This window comes from Mustela putorius, unplaced genomic scaffold (genome assembly GCF_011764305.1).
Source record: "Mustela putorius furo isolate JIRA1106 unplaced genomic scaffold, ASM1176430v1.1 tig00000640_pilon_pilon_pilon, whole genome shotgun sequence".
NCBI classification, from domain to species: Eukaryota; Metazoa; Chordata; class Mammalia; order Carnivora; family Mustelidae; genus Mustela; species Mustela putorius.
In genome coordinates this window covers 5,051,682-5,071,616 of record NW_025421432.1, presented here as the reverse complement: position 1 = coordinate 5,071,616, position 19,935 = coordinate 5,051,682, and the positions used below count along the sequence as shown (strand labels likewise).

Genomic DNA, 19,935 nt, shown 5'->3' with positions numbered 1-19,935 from the left:
ATCAGAATGCCTTTGTCTGATTATCAAAAATACAATAGATTAGATGAGTAAAGGTCTAATGACATTAAACCAAGAGAGGCACATATGATAACTGTATTTCTCTTTTCTAACAGAATGGAAAATGTTTAAAGTGAACTGCATCTCTCTCCACCTCAAAGATAACCATACCATTAAGGATAAAAACAGCCCCAATCTTTTTCAGCTTGAGGTCCCTTTCTGGATCAGATGCTGCATACTCAGCTGGTCTAGAATCATATAGGTAAATGAGTGATGCTGTTCCGTATTAAAATATAACAAATTGGGGGGGGAGGGAAAATTTCACGAAACTGGAGAACATTCCCCATCTTAATGGAATTGGCTACTACTTAGGTCTAGCCAGTTGTTACCATGTAGAAATGAAAGTCCTTTATTACTGTATACTCTAATTTAAAAATAAGTCTAGATATTCATTTAAAATTTTCTTTTCTCTATTGTATGGACCAAGTCAATTCTGTTGGAACCCAGATTCTCCCTTAGGTGGCTATTATTGTGAAACCTCCATCAAATGAACAGTGCAGATGATGCCATGGAGTTCTTGGTTTTTGGCCTTGTTTCAATTGATATAGTACTTTGTATTTATGTTCATACATATTGATATTAATTTATGAATATTGATATTCACACATTCATAATCTTGTCTTGCTCTCTCTTTAAAAATTTATGCAGTCTTTTGCTCTCATGCATTAAAGTGTAGGAACACCTTAAGCAGATTTAACTCAAATAAATAAAACTGTAAAAGGTCAGCAAAAAGCAGAGAGAGAGAAAAAAGGGAGAGAAACAGAAATAACTATATACATTTCATGTAGGCAGTCTTGCTCACCATTTTACTTGGTCTACCCCACTATGAACCTGAGAATTCCCTCAGTTATCGTTAGTTCCTATGTAAGAACATCTTACCAAATAGGGTGTGATTCTAGAGTTTAAAATGCATGTATTTCATGCATGATGTCTAAACTTTAAAAAATTACTTTTGGTACTCAAGAGGGAAAGAACAATGTTTATAACATGGGGAGAACCATTGACTATGGTAAATCAAATGTTAGAATATTGATCTTAAGTGTGGCATGAAAGGTCTGCTTCTCCTACATTGGATTATCCATGCTTTATGCCTTGGTCGGTGACTTTGAATTTAATGGCTAACATGAAACACTATGATCTTAGACTCTAAGGACATTTGAATCCTTTCAAATGTATTACATTGACAGGAAACCTCAGTCTAGTCTTTGTCCTGTCAGTAACAAGTTAAATCAGTCTAGCACTGATTTTTTTTTCTTCTGCATAAAATTATGGTTTGATTAATAATCTTCACATTTCTTTGTAGCTTGGATATTCTGATTATTAGTTTGACTTTTAGGGTCATTTTTCTCATGATTTAATAAAAAAATAAAGTATGCCTTGAACCCAAGTTAAGATAAATGTTTTCTTCCAGATTATAATGTAACTAGTATTCTATTAGAAAACAGCATATAAATATGTATCACATCCAATCAATTTTTAGTCTTTCCTTTTCAATCTTCTATTAAAAATAAACAACCTGGGCACCTGGGTGGTGCAGTGGGTTAAGCCTCTGCCTTTGGCTCAGGTCATGATCTCAGAGTCCTGGGATTGAGCCCCACATAGGGCTCTCTGCTCAGCCGGGACCCTGCTTCCCCCTCTCTCTCTGCCTCCCTCTTTGCCTACTTGTGATCTCTGTCTGTCAAATAAATAAACAAAATCTTTAAAAAAATTAAATGGTTGTAATCACCCTTAAGAAAAACAAACAAACAAAAAAACCACAATGCTTTGTGCATAGTAGATTTCTCAAGCAGTGTTCTTTTCATCATTGATACTAACAAATTTTTCCATTTAAGGCACTTTATCTATGTGGCACTGTCTGTAGAGGTAGTCACACTTCCAAATATTAAGACGCATTACAAGTCTCAGCTCATATACACATAGCCAAAGGAAGATCTCTGCCATAGACTGTCATCTTTTTTATTGCACAATCATACCGATTTCAACCTCTGTGTCAATCTACAGATGCAATGTCTTGGTCCATTCTGCGATAATAAAATACCACAGATTGGAAAGCGCATAAATAACAGCCATTTATTTCTCACAGTTCCAGAAGCTAGAAGTCCAATATCACAGTGCCAGCATGGGCAAGTGAGGATCCCTTTCAGGGTTGCAAACTTCAGGTCATATCCTTACAGGATGAAAGGAACAAGTCAGCTCTCCAGGGCTTTTATAAGGGCTCTAGTCCATTCATGAGGACTTTACTTTCATTACCTAATCACCTCCACATAACCCCAGGTCCTTATACCATCAATTTGGGCATTAGATTTTCAGCATATAAGTTTGGGGTAGACACAAATATTCAAACCACAACACACTTATATCATACAAATGGTTCCCACACACTTTTTCTCATTCTTTTTCTCATTAATTAGCACTGGATTTCCACATGCACAAACCTAAATATGAATTTTTATTCTACAATTTAATAATTGTGGGAATGTGGCAAATTATTTAGATCCCTGAGCCTTCTTTGCCTTTTCTGTAAAGTGGCACATGACTTATAGCTACTGTCATCTCTTTTCTTCCCTCCTTTGCAAGTCGTTGTCATGAAAGATGATATTTCCAACATAGGAAAATATTAACTCAGATTTCTAGAGTGCTCTTTTTATAGGATCATAGGCACAACAAATGCTTGCCCAAGTCAATTGCTACTTATAATTAAGAAATGTGGTTATTTTTGTTAAATGATTGTTTCTAAACTACTCATCCAAATACAGTTATATGCAATTAAAATTAACCCTTAGACATGTTCTATGCTGTAATCATGAAGCATTCACATTTCTTTTTAATGTTAATGAGACTTACATTCATTCATCAATGAACAAAATGAATCATATTTCAATACAGCTGTTTTATAAAGTTCCATATTTGGTGTAAATAAAGTATTACTGCTAATATCATGGGCAATGGTTTTAAATTAGATAAGTAGATCCCTCCTTTCTGAAAAAAATATGAATCCAAAGAAACAATAAATTAACCAATAATCTTCAAGAAACATTTCAGCAAGTTTTCCCTTCCCCTTTTTTCTTAGCTTCAGCTCCTGACACTTCATAAAGCCAAAAACTGTGATGGCCACAGGAAGCAGAAAGGAAATTTTGTGTTTTCACAGTGAAAGACCCTGCTGGTTTTACCAGTCCAGATGTCTGCCCAAGTATTTGAATAGCAGTTTGTACGTATTTAATTAGACTACTGACAAAGCATACTAAACTCATATTGTATCAGCAACATTCTCATTATAATTCTCCCATGTGATAGCAGATCCAGCCCCACACTCTGAGTTGGCTATGCACTGCCTTGGAGTACTCTTCTTTCCCATGACTCACCCTACTTTTTAATTGTTTTTTTTTTTGTTTGTTTGTTTGTTTGTTTGTTTTTACCTGACATTGACATTTATATTTGTCTTCAACTATGATAAGGCATGATAGGGCTGGAGAACTTTCTAATCTATTAAGTCACTCTATTTAATTCATTGTTTGAGTCCAATGCTGAACAAATAAAAATGTGTAGTGTTATTGATAAAAAAGGTGTACAAAGCTTACATAAGCACTAAATCAGTTAACTCTTTATTACTAGCAGTAAAGAACAATAAAAATAAGCTACACAAATTATATTTAGCTAAAGAAAGTGTAGAGTACTATTATTATGTATGATTCTTAGAGTCATCAATAAATTCAACATTTAGTTATTTGCAATTTACTTGATGGGCACATGGTTAGATTTATAAATTGAAATATGTACAATTTCTACAAGTTTTGACATAGAAATATGAATTAAGAGGAGTAGTTTATTCAATTGATGATGTCAGCATAAGGAATTGATCTGATAAACTTTTTTTGAATGTATACCCAGTTTTAATTCCTTTGTTATTTCATTTCATCAGGGAAATAACCCTTGAAATGAAGTATTAATGTGCCAAACTTACAGTGAAGACCTAAGGATTAAAATATTGCCTAAAATCACACAGCCATCAGTAGGAAATCCAGAATGCAAGTTAAGATGTATCTGGTTTCCAAATTATCTCTTTCAAGTAGATGCTGGAGGAGATTCGGAGTTGAGTTTGAAGGATTAATAGAGGGTAATCAAGGAGGCAAGCAGAAAGTAATTACAGGCAATGAAAACAATAGTAACAAAGGCACAGGTAATAAAGTGAATGACATAATTTGGATAGTAAGTAGGGCCTTTAACTATAATATTGGTTCTTGGAATGGAACTCTGAAAAATAGAGTGGAAATATAGGCTGTAGCCAAGTTGTAATATACCTAACATGGAATGTCATTGAAAGATTTCAAATAGGTAAACAGAATTATAATAAATCTTTAGAAAAGTAATGTTAATAATAATATGGGAGATGAACTGTAAGAATGAGTGGTGTGAGCAGGACAGTTAGATAAAACCCTCTGGCTACAAACAAGGGGTTCTGAGTCCAATCAATCCTGTTGTACCAATCTACTCTAGAGTAATTTAAAAAAAATTAAATGTAAAATTTTACAAAGGACATAGGTCTGTGACTGGCAAATAATGATCCTCCAAAAATATTTATTGTTATTATGTTATTTTGGAAATAGGTAGTCATTAGTTCAGTTAACAAACATTTACTGAAGGCTTACTATGTGCCAGGAACTCTTCTAGGAACAAGGGATACTGCAGTGAACAAAAGAGATCAAGTCCTTGCTCTACACAGCTTACATTCGCTTGAGGGAGGAAGCCAGTCAGGAAAAAAAGAAAAAAAAAAATACCAGAAAAATGTCAGAGACATTTCTGAGATAAAATTGACAGAACCTGATTACATGTGGGATCGTGTGCGTCATAAGTCATAAGCGAGGACAACAGAGGAAGAATTAGGAATGATGCTGAGATTTTTACCTCAGGCAACAGTGCAGAGGCATTGTCTTGTCATTAGCTGAAATAAGAAAGATAGATCCAAGAACACATGTGGGCAGAGGAGAGGTGAGGAGCAGGAAATGAATTTGATTTAGAACATGCTCAGCTACAGATGTCCGTACATCCAGGTAGAGATGATGGGCTCTGGAAATTGGTTCCTATAGATGGTATGCTGTCTTAGAGCAGAAACGATTTTGTCTTGGTTATTCCTCTGTCTCCAACCCCCAGCAGAATGCTGGTGTATATTGAACATGGACTGAACAATTTTGTTATGGAAAGTACCTAATGCATATTTTGAGGAAAATACTGTTTGGAACTCCATGAGTAACTTGCAGTACGAGTATGATGAGGAAATTCCCTTCTTCTTCCTGTCTTTGCTCTTATTTGACTCTATCACCTCTCAGATAGATACAAGGAACAAACCTTGAGTGGTTTGTCTAATTACTGAGGTTACAGGTTCCCTTGGGTAAGAGCAATATTGCCCTTCTTTTCTAATTATAGTTCTGCTAAGCAGAGATATTATTAAGCAGAGCATGCATTGGTATTTAACCAGAATTTAAAAGACTGTCCATTAAAAGACTTTAAGTTTATTGGTGGGAAATATTATATTTATATTTGCTTTATCCAGATACACAATAAGCACAAAAAATGTGACAAGTTAATAAATGAAGAATGAATGAACACACAAAGAAATGGATACCACCAAACAAATTGTAATTCTTCACATAATCCTATCCAAATAAAAAAAACTCAACCGATTACAAAGATTTCTTCTGGAAATGTAATTCTGATACTAAAATTTGACTGTATTGAAAATAAGTGATATATGATGTAAAGAGATCTTACTTTTAGACATCTTTTTAGATATAACAATGAATATTTTCAATTTAAATCCCAAAAAATGATTTTAAAGTAATTATACCATTTAGTAGGTACCATTTCACAAAAATATGGAACAAAATAATATACTGAAGCTTTGGATTATTCAAACTGGTTTTACACAATGTTTTTAAAATTCTTGGGAAATAAAAATATCTAATTTTCACTGGAACTTTGACTTGTAGCCAATTATTTTATCCCCCTGTGTATTGACAAAATTCTCATTCAAATGTCTAGCCATTTCAATAAAAATAGAGATAATGTTCAATAACAAATAGACTTTATTTTCGTTATTTTCCCATTCCAGCTCTTTGGTTTCCAAAGACAGAGCCTCAAGTAAAATGGTTGCTCTGTTACTAACCCATTTTCAAGATTTCACTCAGAGTGATTTTCCCATGTCTCCAGGTTTAAGGGCTAACTTATTAAGCGTATTTTTCTCATGTTAACTCATTTTTCCTTTTCCAGATTAATCTCCAACCTCAAAAATGTACGTAATAAAACTTTTGTGATATGCCATTCTATGCTGAAATAAACAGGAAACTCCTTTCATCCCAAATTCAGGGAAGGAAGAATATATTGTGGTTAAGATCCTGGGATTTGAATTCAGCTGCCTCTGAGTTCCCCACTGCATCTCTTCCAGACTGTGTATCTTGAAGAAATGAACTTGTTTCCACATGTGTAAAATGACAAAGATATTAATGGTGCCTATCTCACAAGTTTTCTCTGATGATCAGATGAATTATATAGCACATAAAATTCTTAACACTGAGCCAGCAGTTACTAAAACCTCAATATGCTGGTTATATATAAGCTTGGAGATCAGCTTTTAATGTTTGTACCATTGTTCATTAAAAAGATCAGGTATTTCACTACTTCTTGTCTTTAATTACTTCAGTCTTTTAAAGTGCTAAGCGTATGACTATGACTATGTTAAATACTGCAGACAATAATTACAAAATTGAAAACACAGTACTTGGTACTCCAGTTTGAATGATCAAAACTACAATAGTAAAAATTTTCAATAATTACATGCAGAGTGAAAATATAGATAAATGACAGTGTGTGATGAGAAATCATAGGTCATATCTACCTGTTTATGGCCATAATATGGCTTTTCCCTCTTATTTCCTTCACCAGGGTCTTTTGTTTTAATGCAATCATCCTGTTCCCAACTCCCAGAACCTCCCCTCGAGATCATACTCCCATCCACACTTTTGTATACAACATAGCAAACAAATTAATAAAATACTGTCTTGTAATTAGAAACATTTTCTTTGAAGCTCCACTAACAGTTTCTTAAATTTTAATTAAAGAGATGTTTTTGTCTGTGTTCTCAAATGGCAAATTCATCTATTAAAAATCCACTCAAAAATGTTCCAGATCATCTCTGAGGTATACATTTTCCTCAGTAAATACTTTGCCTTCAGTGAGCCCATAGTGTATTAAGGGAAAAATTGCATAAAGGAATAATCACACCCATAAAGGGGTTAAAGCTGATATAATGGACAAGTTACACAAAGGGACTCAAAAAATACTGATCACTTCTACATAGAAGAATGAAAATCAGGCAATGTTGCAAAGAAGGAGCAGCATTTGAGCTACTGCAGTGGAGGAGTGGAGAGTCTTTGAGCAGGCATAGAACACGTTGTTGGGGTAGCGTATTGTCATCTATTAAGGCAAAAGAAAGTGACAGATGTTAATGACATGCACAAGAATTTGAACTTTGTACCATCAGTAAATGGAATTATGGAATGTTTCATGCTTGAGAATGACATGGTCAGATTTGTTTTAAGGAAAGACTGCAGAGTGTGACAGAGGGATATGAAGGATATAAGATATTCTTTAGAGATGGCACTTGATGGAAGAGTTTTAACAGCATGTGTTTGATGGTTCTGGACTAGATACACTTGCTTTTAAGGACTGGAAAATTTATATATCTTAGGTCACTCGAGAATGTATAAAATCAAATATTATACTGATTATATGCCATTACTAACTACATATATTTTTATGTTGATGAAGTATTATTGCACTTATCCAACATTTTTCAAGAAAAAAATGAATAAGCACATTAAAGTCTAAGACTGTTATTTCAAAGATGTGCTTAGCAAAGTGAAGTGAATTTTAGCATTAGTCAAATCTCTGGAAAATTATACTAAAATCTTTATGGATGGCCATGGAGCACAGGAAGATTCGAAACTCTTACAAATTATAAAACATTGCTACGTTTAACATAGTTTCAGTGTAAGAGGTATTCACATAAATTCCAAGTTTTGGCTAATTGTTGAAATGCATAATTTCCCATTTACCAGAATATTTTACTACTGGGCCAGCATTCTTAACTGACTAGGAAATAGTTAAAATGTGTAGTCTCTAAAGACTTATATTCTCGATTAATGTTTTTCACCATATGAATTTTATGGAAAAACATCCAAAAATTCTCAACAAGAAATAAAGTATATATACTATATGATTTGGTTTAAATAATTAATTAAATATTAGAGTAGCCAATGGAGTACAAATGAAAAATAGGTGATTTCTAAATTATGATTTTCACAAAATAAAAATCTAATAAAGGTATTGAAAAATACAAAAATGTCTAATTATCTCTAAATAATGCTTGTTGCTAGGATATTTCGATTTAGTCACTAGACATGGTTTCTGAGGATACATGGAAGATAGGAGAAGTCTTTTAATGCTTAATTATCAGCAAAGCCAATAGTCAGAAAAATACCTATGAAAATGCTTGCCAAGGGTCTTTTTGCAGCCCCTTCATCTCTTGTTAGGATGCTATATGTTCAGTTTGCTTATGAGGTGGGGTGTGTAGTTTCAAAGATAAAATCCTCCATTTCCTGAGAGTTTCCTAATAATGGTTCATGATAGCTCTGCTTTGTTACTATTTTTAAGAAGATGGACATATTTATTTATAATATACTGAGAACTCATTAATAATGATTTTAAGAAACCAAATTCAATGCAGATGGAAACATGAATATGTTCTATGGAGATCACCTTCTACTCAGTAAATGGCACCATACTTAAATGCATTGTTGTTACTTCAATTGGAAAGAGTCCTTTTTAGTAATGTCTCTGGCTCTGGAAGAATTATAAACACACAGATTGGAAGAGCTAAGAAAGCTTATTTAACTAAGCTGTCAACAGCAATCTCTCAGATCTGCTTAAATTTATTGGGAGGCGGGAAGATCTATTTGAAATGCTGACAAGAAACACAGAACCAGTTCTAATACTGTTACGTTCAGTATACAGGGATATATTACAAGGTTAAAGAGGGTTAGCAGTATGTATCATAAATGTAGCTACTCTTTAACCCAGCTTTTCATTCATAGATTATATCCAAAAATCACACACAATGCTATAAGAATTTTCACTATATCACTGTAGTATATTTTGTAATAGAGAATATTTAGAAAAAAACTTACAGATGTATGTGTGAGGGTCAAATAAATGTTGCAATTAGATGATTCAACAATTTTAAATAATATAGAACCCTATTTGTACTGACACGTAAAGATCTCCAACATATGTTAAGAAACAAAAAGACACAAACAATACACATAATGTGGTTCAGTGAATTTGTGTAATTTTAAGTAGATGTGTGTGTGCTGTCTGTGTGTGTGTAGAAAAGTCCTGAAAAATTAAATTATGGAGGGAACTGGTTATTTCTGATAGCAACTTTGGGGTGGAGGAAAATTTCACTGCTTCTATTTCTCTTACACTCCTGCATTACTATGTAATTAAACAATGAAAGCGATACAGTTTCTCTTTATATCTTCCTCTTTATGAATGGAATTTGAATACTTACCTTGCTTATTTTTCTTCTTTAATTTTTATGTTAGCAAAAACATAAGATTTAGGAACACATACATGCCATCACAACCACAGAATGTATCTTTAGTATTATAAGCAGTATTTCTAATTTATCACCATGTATATAATATATATTATAAAAATACTACATAATATATATATAAAATATTTGGTTTGAATCTAAACCATTATGTTAACCTGGACAAGTTTGTTAAACATTCCCTAAGGCCTTTTTTCTTGATTAAAAAATAGATATCGTAGTATCTAGTTATCGAAGTCCTAGGAGGACTTAACATATATAGTGCATGTAAAAAGTCCTGTAGCACAGTGTCTAGCATATAATATATTTCCCTAACATGTAGATTTCTTTTAGTGGTTTCTTAGTTAATAGACTATTTTCTTTAATAAATTATAGAATTCCTGAAACAACATATGAAAATATTATTCTATAAATTTCTCAATAATGAATATATTTGCAAAACTGTTCAATTCAATAGCTATTGAATATAGAAATATAATTATTTTAATATAAAAGAGCTGGAGGTTAGCCTTGAAGAAACATATTTTATGCAATTCTTTCATTTTAATCGATTATCTGCACAATGCCATGAGTCGGTGATATTCAGGATACACATGGGAAATAATGCAAAATAGATTACAAGAATGAACATAGGAAAATTGGATTTCACTGTTGAAATTATTAATTTCTTTCTCAAATGAGTTTTTCATTACAGATTTTCATTATGCACTCAGGCCATAGTTTCCTAATCAATAAAGTAATTCCTACCACGGAGAATGAAAAGGAAGAGAGACTGAAAGGTTAGTATAAAAATTATGTTTAAGGAACTAGTAACAAATCTAGATTTAAATTTATTTATTTATTTTAAATCACTTAACAATCTATTTTAAGAAATCAGTAGCCACAGGGAAAAGACAAAGTTTTGCTTCTATTTTCATTTGAGGGTAAACCAGATGAACTAATGTTGTTATACAACTGTTAATATTACTAGGTTTAATCCTAACCTTAGGAATCTGGCAATTAAAAAAAATTAAACTGATATATTAGAATTTTTTAAGATTTCTGATAACAAAATAAATGAGTAAAATTTAGATTTACAATATATTTTTTCAAATGTCAGTTATACTATTGCTATAAGAATCCTTAGGCCACAGATACCTACAGGCTTTCCATTTGAGCATTTAATTATAGAAATGATTATTTCAATTTCATCAAGAGCAGGCTGCAGAATGGTTAATGATATTTGTCTTCTTATATCTGAATTAGCACTTCTGGTCAACCTGAAATTATGATCTGTCTAGAACTATGATGTAGAATTTTATGGCCTAAGTTGTCCATTTAGATACTGAAGTACAGTTATGAGTCTTTTTAGAAATGAAAACTGTATCTTCCATAAATTAATATGTGAACAGTAATTTTACAAAATACAAAAAGAGAAAGAATTGAAATATTCCTCAGCTCAGAACACATTTTTTGCCTTCAGAACTAATACGTTCTAGCATTTTTACTTCATGCTTTTTGCATATTTTTAAAAATATATGTAGAATTTTAGTTGCTTTTTGAAACAAATATGGTGCTTTAAATGTGTTATATGTCTATTACAGAACATTAGGAAGTATAGATGAGTATAAGGAAGTAATAGCCACTCATATTTGTATGAAACACATATAACCAATATTAATGTCATTGTAGTTCTTTGTTTTTCTCTATGCATTTTTACATAGTTAAAATTTCACATATATAAGACTAATAAATAAATACACATCAAGAACATTTTTAGGTCTTAGATAAAAGAGAATATGTGGAGCTGATTTATTGACAAATTATATTGAACATTTTCATTTAGGAAGAGTTTTAAAGATACAGAAAAAAATTCATTTCTCAAATTTCTTGATATAGCAGTAATCTGTAAGTTACCCACCTCAACTCTACCTTTCTGATGGGAATAAACCAAAACCAAAATTCATTGGCACTTATGCTTGTAAACTCCAAACTATGTAAATGTTATAGTCATCATAAGCATAAACAGTTTGTGAATGGATGATATTCAGTTCCCACTTCTTGTGGCTATAAACAAGGACTAATGTATTCTAACTGAACATTAGATACAGTTCTATTAATATATGTCTTAAGTCTAGAAACTTCAAAGGTGTGAAAGAGAACTGAACTTTGTAGTGTGTATGTATTATATATTATTTATTTTGAGTCTATTTGGAAATAGTGGAAGAACTGCAATTCGACACAAACTATGGTAAACCACAGGCAAGTCTGAAGACAAAAGGAAGGTCAGACTTTATTAAATTTTAGGAGGAAATTGAGGAGGGTTTTTTGTTGTTGTTATTTTTGTTCTATAATTTACTTCCTTATTTGAGAGAGAGGGCACTGAGGCACGAGAGTTTGGGGAGGGGTAGATAGAGAGAATCTCGAAACAGACTCCCTCCTGAGCCCAGAGCCTGACACAAGACTCAATCCAATCCCAAGACCCTTAAGACCGTGACCTGAACTGAAATCTAGAGTCTGAAGCTCAACTGACTGAGCTACCCAGGCACCTAAGCTTTGCAGTATTGAATATAAAGTCCAGCTTTACTGTTCAGATTCAATTTCAATATGAGAACCTCTAATTCCTATTGATTTCTTAAGTTCAGAATCACAACTAGGCAAAAGAAGATCTGCAGCCTTCCACCATGTCTCTCCATTCTTGGCTCTTAATTCATCTCTAAATGACTTAGTGGGTATCTGAAAGTATTTTTAAGAAGAAAAAATACTTGACTTTACAAATCATTTTGCCCCTGGAAAATAAAGAGAGCTTTTGCAAGTGGCAGTTAGGAGACAAGAGCATTTCCCTTGGGGCATAAAGTCCCAAGATATTTTCTCATTATCTTCCTTTTAAATAAAATTATTATGGACTACAAGTTTGAAACCAGTCTGTTCATTTCATTTGTCAATATCTTAGTAGTTTATTAATGTGTACTGTTTCTGCTTAGATGGATGTAAGATTTTAAGAAAGGAGAAAAAAAATAACTTCAAAAACAAATGTTATAAGACATGCTGCTCTCTGCTGGACCCCTATTTGGAATCTTCCCCACCCTTACCCTACTCCATCTGCCATCCTCTCACCTATGGAACATTTCCTGAAGGTATCAACTTCCAAGCAGACAAGGCAACTTCCTTCTTTCTGTGTTTCGTGTTTCTACATAAGCACACATGTCTAATGTCATATTCTAACACTTTATGGATATAATTTACTTTCCATTTACCTTGCACTAAACAGCGGTGCAAGAAAATGAATTTATTAATCCGTTCTCTCTAGCACAATTTCATGTGATAGTGAAACTTCAGGAAACATTGAAAGTCAAAAGCAATATGTAACATCTAGGGCAACACAGATTAAATCTTCACTTAATGATAATTCTAAAACATCTTGATAATAGCCACCAAGAAAGTATTTCCAAACATGATATGTGCTTTTATTTTACTTCCTTGATAAGGTTTTTTGTTTTTTGTTTTTTTTCCCCTGTTCTAGTTAGGCTAGATATGAAATTGCAGTTAACTTGCATTGTCTAACATGATACGTGGTATCTTGTATTGAAAAGGTTGAACTTTATATGTGCTTGAATGAAAGGAAACATAACTGGTAATGGATTATCTATCACAGACTCATTCATTCTGATTTTAGAATCTAATAACAAACTTAGGAAAAACAATTCATAAAGAGGAAAACAATTACTTTTAAGCATATTATTTAAATGATATATTTATGCATATATCATATTTATCCACTTAAATTGATATTTGGCATTACTGAATTCAAATTACAGTTCACCTGATCTATTCCCATATAAGAATGTGTGGAAATTTTATTAAGACAATGTATTATAGACTTTAATACTATTCTAATAATTATGCATAAATGCTTGCATGATCCCTTTGGGGGAAAATCATCTGTGTATTATCTTCTCATATTAATGATAGAAATATGATTATTAATATGCTTTAATATCATTTCTTTACACCAAATTTAGCTTGATTTGGAAGCACCTAATTTTTAGGTCTTTCTGATAAACTGTTTGCATATACTCAAATGCATAAAAAGTCAGGGATTTGAAAACCTGTCATTTATCATACCTATATAGCAAGTATATACTGTTCCTGGGCACATCACTTAATCTATCTGATCTTTACTGTCCTTATTTGTAATGTGAGAATAATCACAAAATGTATTCTTATCTACCCCATGAGTTTCTTTTTTAAAGATTTATTTATTTTAGAGGGAGAGAGAACAAGAGCAGGGGGAGGAGCAGAGAAAGGGGGAGAGAGAGAGAACCTCCAGCAGACTCCCTGTGGAGTGGAGCTTGACACAGGGCTCAATCCAATGACCCTAAGTTCATGACTCCAGCAGAAATCCAGAGCCAGATGCTCAGCCACCTAAGCCACCCACGTGCCCCTCTACCTTTTTGTGGAAGACTGAACTTAGTTTACAGCCCTCTGAATGAGTCAGTTATCATCATCGTCATCATCACTTTCTTCCGCACCACAACTCAAAACAACTCGCATGACCACAATTTGCCAAAGTACTAGCCCCTATATTCTTGCTAAAGTGCTTAGTTCCATGTTGGCCATTATTGTTTCCACTCCAGCCAGCCTTTCTCAGCTCAAGGGAAAGAAACTCAAAACCTATAAGAGAATGATAGTCTAAAAAAGGAGTCAGTAAATACTGAATGTTTCTGGTCTTAGCTCAAGTGTTGAAAAGATTTTTCTTTCTTCCCAATCCTCATCTCAAGTTTTACTATTTTAATAATCAGTGACAGGAAACCTCCCATTTGTAAATGTCACAAATTTTCTGTGTTTCTATCTCCTTAAAGTAAACCAGAAAATAAATCTTGCTGGTCATCCCTGAGAACCCTAAGGAATAATCTAGACTATAATTATCTACTTTGCTACCACCTATAGCTACAAGTAGACCATACAACATGAGACTGTAAGAAAAAAATCTTACATTAAAAAACAGTTACATTTTCCATCAACTTCTGAGCTCGTTGTACAAAATGTAAAGATAATCAGTTTTGTAAAACCCTTCTCATTTTTGTGACTTCCTGAAGCTTTTGCTATGTCAGCAACATTCTTTCTTTTCATCAGAAAGTACTGAATACTGCCTTAAGGGTGTGTGCAGCCTTCCACAAAGTAGAAAAACAAATTGGGCAAGCATTAAAAAAGGCAAGCCAAGCAAGTCAGATACACATAAAGGCACATGTCAGACAGATGAACAGTTGATGGCAAGACTTCTTTCATGATTTTCCTTAATGTGGGGTTAAGTGTTGTCTACAAGCCCATAGGATTTCGAGAACGTGAGAATGTAATTTTACTTTTGCATTTGTTGATTTAAAAATAGACTATTAAATAAAATGTGAACGAAGGCTTAGTGCCTTGGGATAGACAATGTAGCCACATTCATTCAGATGAGATATGGGTTCCCTTTTTCCCAATCTTTTATATAGCCATGGAATAGTTTGCACTGGGGACATGTGATTTTACCCTAAAGAGCTAGAGAGAGAACTGATCTCATTAACATTTGGTGGTTTGTTGCATACAATCCCAGTAACATTCTAGAAACATGATGAATTTGTGGTAACATGCACAAGCATATGCACTCTAAGCAAACAGCTCTGTGGTATGATAATTCACTTGTCACTTCATATCAGCATCAGTTTTTTAATAAATGACCATTTTTCCTGAGCTGATCAAAACTAGCACAAAAATTTCCAGTGTCTTCCCAAGAAGAAAAATAATGAAGTGTTTGTGCAACGAATACTTTGTCTGTGTCCATGAGTAATGATTCGAAATACATATTTATAATGTTACAATGTCAGAGTCTTTATTTCTATACATATATGTGCATATGTGTGAGGTAGTATAGATAAGCAGGTGGTCCAACAGATCCAAATATCTGTCCCAAAATTATGTGGCTTCTAAAACTTTCCACCATATCTGATTTCTGATATTAAATCAGATTACATCTGTCTCAGACTCTCCTGGCACAAACTAATTAACTCTATTTTGCTAGTGTTCTTCAAAGCATCCACAGTGTCAACATTACTATTGTTATTATTATTTTTGCTGCTGCATTTCTTAAATATTCTAAAAGATCTTGATTTATCTTGGTTGTGAAACATTTCAATCCACCAAATACTAAAACTAACAAGTAGCGTTATCCTTATGTTTCACTTAAATTATAAAATAAACACAGAAGAGTCTATGATGCTTTGATAACGGACAACGTTAAGTTTTGCATTTTGCAACCAAATGCCTAGAGATTACATTGTAGGTCTAGGTCATGGCAGGGAAGCTCTTAGATGAGATGTGAGAGTGGTGTGGGAAAGAAATAACCAATTTCATTGACTTGTAGTTTTCTCATAGCCTCAAGTTCAAGATTTCTGTAATGCAATGCATACACACCAGTAGTTGTTTGTCCTTCAAAAAAAAAAAAAAAAAGACACTTCTCTAAGTATGAAAGTGATATGGTTTTTTTTGTTTCTTCTGGTTTTTATGTAGGTTCCACACCCAGAATGGAGTCCAGTGTGAGGCTTGAACTCATGACCCTGAGATCCAGACCTAAGAGGAGATCAAGAGTCAGATACTTAACCAACTGAACCACACAGGCACCACATAAGAAGTTTTTAAAAAATATTCCACATACAAGAAGCTCAGAATCCAAAGAGAAATAAAACATATAAAAACACTATCAAGAAGTAGAAAGTAGGGTCACCTGGATAGCTTGTTGGGTTAAGCCTCTGCCTTCAGCTCAGGTCATGATCTCAGGGTCCAGGGATCGAGCCCTACATCAGGCTCTCTGCTCAGGAGGGAACCCCTCTCTCTCTGGCTGCCTCTCTGCCTACTTATGATCTCTTTCTCTTTCTGTGTCAAATAAACTATCAAAAAGATAAAATATTTTTTAAAAAATTAGAAAGTATTAAGTAAATTAAGAGAAGTAGAGATAAAATGGTAAGAGTTCAAGAAAGTGAAAACCAAACTTGACTGAAAATGGGGTTCAGAGAAATCTTCAGCAAGAAGGCAACATTTTGGTGACCTAAAATTAAATTTCAATAAGTGGAAGTTAGAAATAAAAGAGCAAATCCATGGAGATTAAAATGTGAGGCAAATGTAAAGAACAGTACTTTTCTTAAACTGATGCGCAGAATGAGCCTAAGGAGGAAAGGAATTCTGTAGGAAAGCATGTCCACATATAAGACAATTTATTGTTGATCCTTTGAGAAATGAAATAGTGTCTCACATTTCTTGGCCTTACATACTTCTAAATAGTTCAATCCCTACATGTCTCTAACCAGGGGTAGGGATTCCAGAACTAACATGCTGAATGGTTTTCACTTCTCAGCTTTACCTCTAATGCAGGCCTGATTCTGCTCAATCATGTTTTCCAAAAAAGGGTCCATCAAAGTTCTCTTAGAGCTCTGTTGTATTTCCCCAGGAACTATATTCAGACACAGGGATGCTGACATCGGTGTTGGCAATTGCAAAGTTCTGCTGGATCCATCCCATTTGCATGCAAATTTAGTTTCCATACCTAGGGTCTAGCTTCAGCCAGAGGTTTTGCCAAACTTATTCAAGTTTTAGCACTATGAAGCTATCTTCCTGTGTTTCAAATGGGGTATTCAAAAATCCTCCTAATTTAAAATTGCTCAGAGATAGGTGACTTCAACCCTGTGACAAAACTTTGATAGCACCAGACTTGTAGAATGAAAAGTTCTAATAAATTGTATGAACATTTGTTTCAAAAAAAAGTATTGTCCTACCTAACTGGCTGTTTTGCATTTAGTTGACCTGTAGATGCAACTTCTGAACTCTATTCCGAAAAGGGTTATTATCAAATTTTGCTTAATCCTTACCACGCCCCCACGCCCATCTACCTGACCTCCAAGCAAATCTAATTTTTTAGCTACTTTTTTCTGGACTGTCTGGAAGTTTTCAGCCCTTCCACTTGTATTCATTGTGGTTGCAGTAGTTTCAGGGTTGCATCTATGAGGAAGGATGTAGCCCATTTCTGTGGAGTTATGTCCCTACAACCACATACACTGCCATGTATCCAAAATTCAGAGAAAGTCAGTCTTGTCGAACGTCAAAGTTAGTTGATCTGTAGTCTTTAATTGTGATCACTTGCTTTTTGCATTGTAAAAAGATGCAGAACTGTATACAAGCAAAACATTAGGAGTAAGTGTTTTAACTTTGTTAAAGGTCAGAGGGAAGCCATTGGGAAGTAGCAGCTCAGATCCCTGAGGCGCCATCTTGATACTATCTGAATGAAGCTGCTAAGTTTCGTACTTCTTCTTCTAGTTATTAGAGGAAATCCTGAAACTCCTGGCTCAACCAATCTAAGCTTATTTGCATGGGCAACTTTGCAGTGTTTCTAACAGTTTAGGTGATCTGGGGCAAAGTCACAACCTGTATAAACTTCAGTGTCCTCAAACAGGGGATACATTTCATATAGTCATAAAGGGTGGTGCTGGCCTGCAATGGATTCTCTGCTGCTCCTGGTGCCCTTCTTCCAAGTCCCACTGATTAGTGTGGGTCCAGCACACATAGGTGGTAGAGAGGCAACTAAGGGAGATAGTACCTGAAACAGGGACTCCCACCATAGTGGACACAAGGACATTTGTATTTCCTGTAAGAAGTCTGTTTTTGTTTTTCTTTTAATATAAAACTACTTTTATTATTACAAAACAGCAAGCTTTGGTTATTTTATCTCAGGAATGGGAAGGAGAAGTAGGACACAGGATGAAGAAATTGTAGTTTTGTCCAAAAGAATTGTTTAAATTCTCTGCCTTCTCTACCTGTCCAGTGCTCCTTGGCTGTTTTCCAAGTGTCCTTTCTCAGGAAATGCAAAGTACCACTTAAAGTACAGCTAATTCCAGAACTTGAAAAGTAAAATAGTTCTTAACAGTCGTTAGGTTCCCCTTCCCCCATTTTGCAAAAAGCAGGACTGAAATAGACCAACTGGATTCGGCCTCTATACAGTTTTCACCGCGTAATACTTAGGGTCTGGGTGGCAAGGGAAGTCCGAGTCCGAATGGACTCCTCAGTACAGGGCTGGCTGTGCTTTTGCCAACGCATGGTTTACCACCAGGCATTGTGTTATCACTGTGATGACTGAGACCCTTGGCAGGCAGCTTTCTTGACTGCTGTCCTGTGACACAGCAAAGCCCTGTTGTTACCTTTTTCCCACTAACTTGACCTGACTGACAGCCCCCTGCCTGGAAATGCATCCTGACATCTAATGTGGATCTTCTCACTTCCAGCCCAGCAGCGGAACTCACCAACTAGCTTCCCTCTTCCGGTTCAGGGGCTGATACTTCAGCAACAAATGATGAATGGCAGGTGGGTAGGAAAAACCATCAGCGTCCGGAAGTATTTAACCTGAACATTTATAATGGCGGTGAGAATGGGGGAGTGGGGGGCAGCAGAGAGAAATTGTGGCAGGTGAGACAGAACCTGGAATATTTCTGACTTTGGGAAAGCAGGAGACAAATAACTTTTGGATGATTTAACTTGGCAATTAGAGATCTAGTCCCACCAAAAATGAGACTGTAAGGACCAGCGAGCTGGAATGGAAAACCAACCTGTAGTTTTAGAATCATTGTGTTTGTGTGAATAGCAGGAAATCTGCCTAGAAATAATAGTCACTATTCAAGAATTGGAAATAGGTTCAGGAAGGAGTCCTAGCTGAAGATCTAAGTTTTGAATTTTGCTCAAAAAATGGTTGTAAGAGAGGTCATGTAATTCCAAAAGTTGTTTAAAAAAAAAAAGAAGAATTAGAAGAAGAAGATTGGACAAAATTGTGAGAAAGAATGATGTCATAGGATGGAAAGATTGCTAAGAATGTCTTGTATCCTCTTTGGAGATGGTTTGTAAAGTTAAGGATACAAAATTCAGGTAGGATTAGTATTAAATAGTGTAAAAAATAATACCTTCTCACTGATTGACTTGTTTCATGGTGAATATAGCTATATTTAATATAATTATGTGTTTATAAGTATATAGAATTATATGCCACACTATTTATAATTTCAAAATTGTATGTAAATACCTGAATATGTAATATACATTTTATATATGAGTGTATTCATATGTAATAGTCTTTCAAAAAGAAATTATAGAGTGAAAATAATTTATTTCCATTTAAAAAATGAATTATTTGGTATAGCATTACCTCCAAATGATTT

General features: G+C 34.2%; 1 protein-coding gene across 3 annotated transcripts in view; it reads left to right on the top strand.

Annotated features, from left to right (window-relative positions):
• The window catches only part of MGAT4C (MGAT4 family member C), a 318,766-nt gene that overhangs the window by 278,526 nt on the left and 20,305 nt on the right, over positions 1–19,935 (top strand). Inside the window, exons 3-5 of one of the 3 annotated variants that reach the window (XM_045082967.1) lie at positions 6,322–6,343; positions 10,438–10,503; positions 19,012–19,090. The exons of 1 other annotated variant lie outside the window; for it this stretch is intronic. The gene's annotated coding sequence lies outside the window, so the exon portion shown is untranslated. Of the gene's footprint in view, positions 1–6,321; positions 6,344–10,418; positions 10,504–19,011; positions 19,091–19,935 lie in introns of all 3 variants that reach the window. One more of the 3 variants, XM_004748589.3, reaches the window with a different exon arrangement.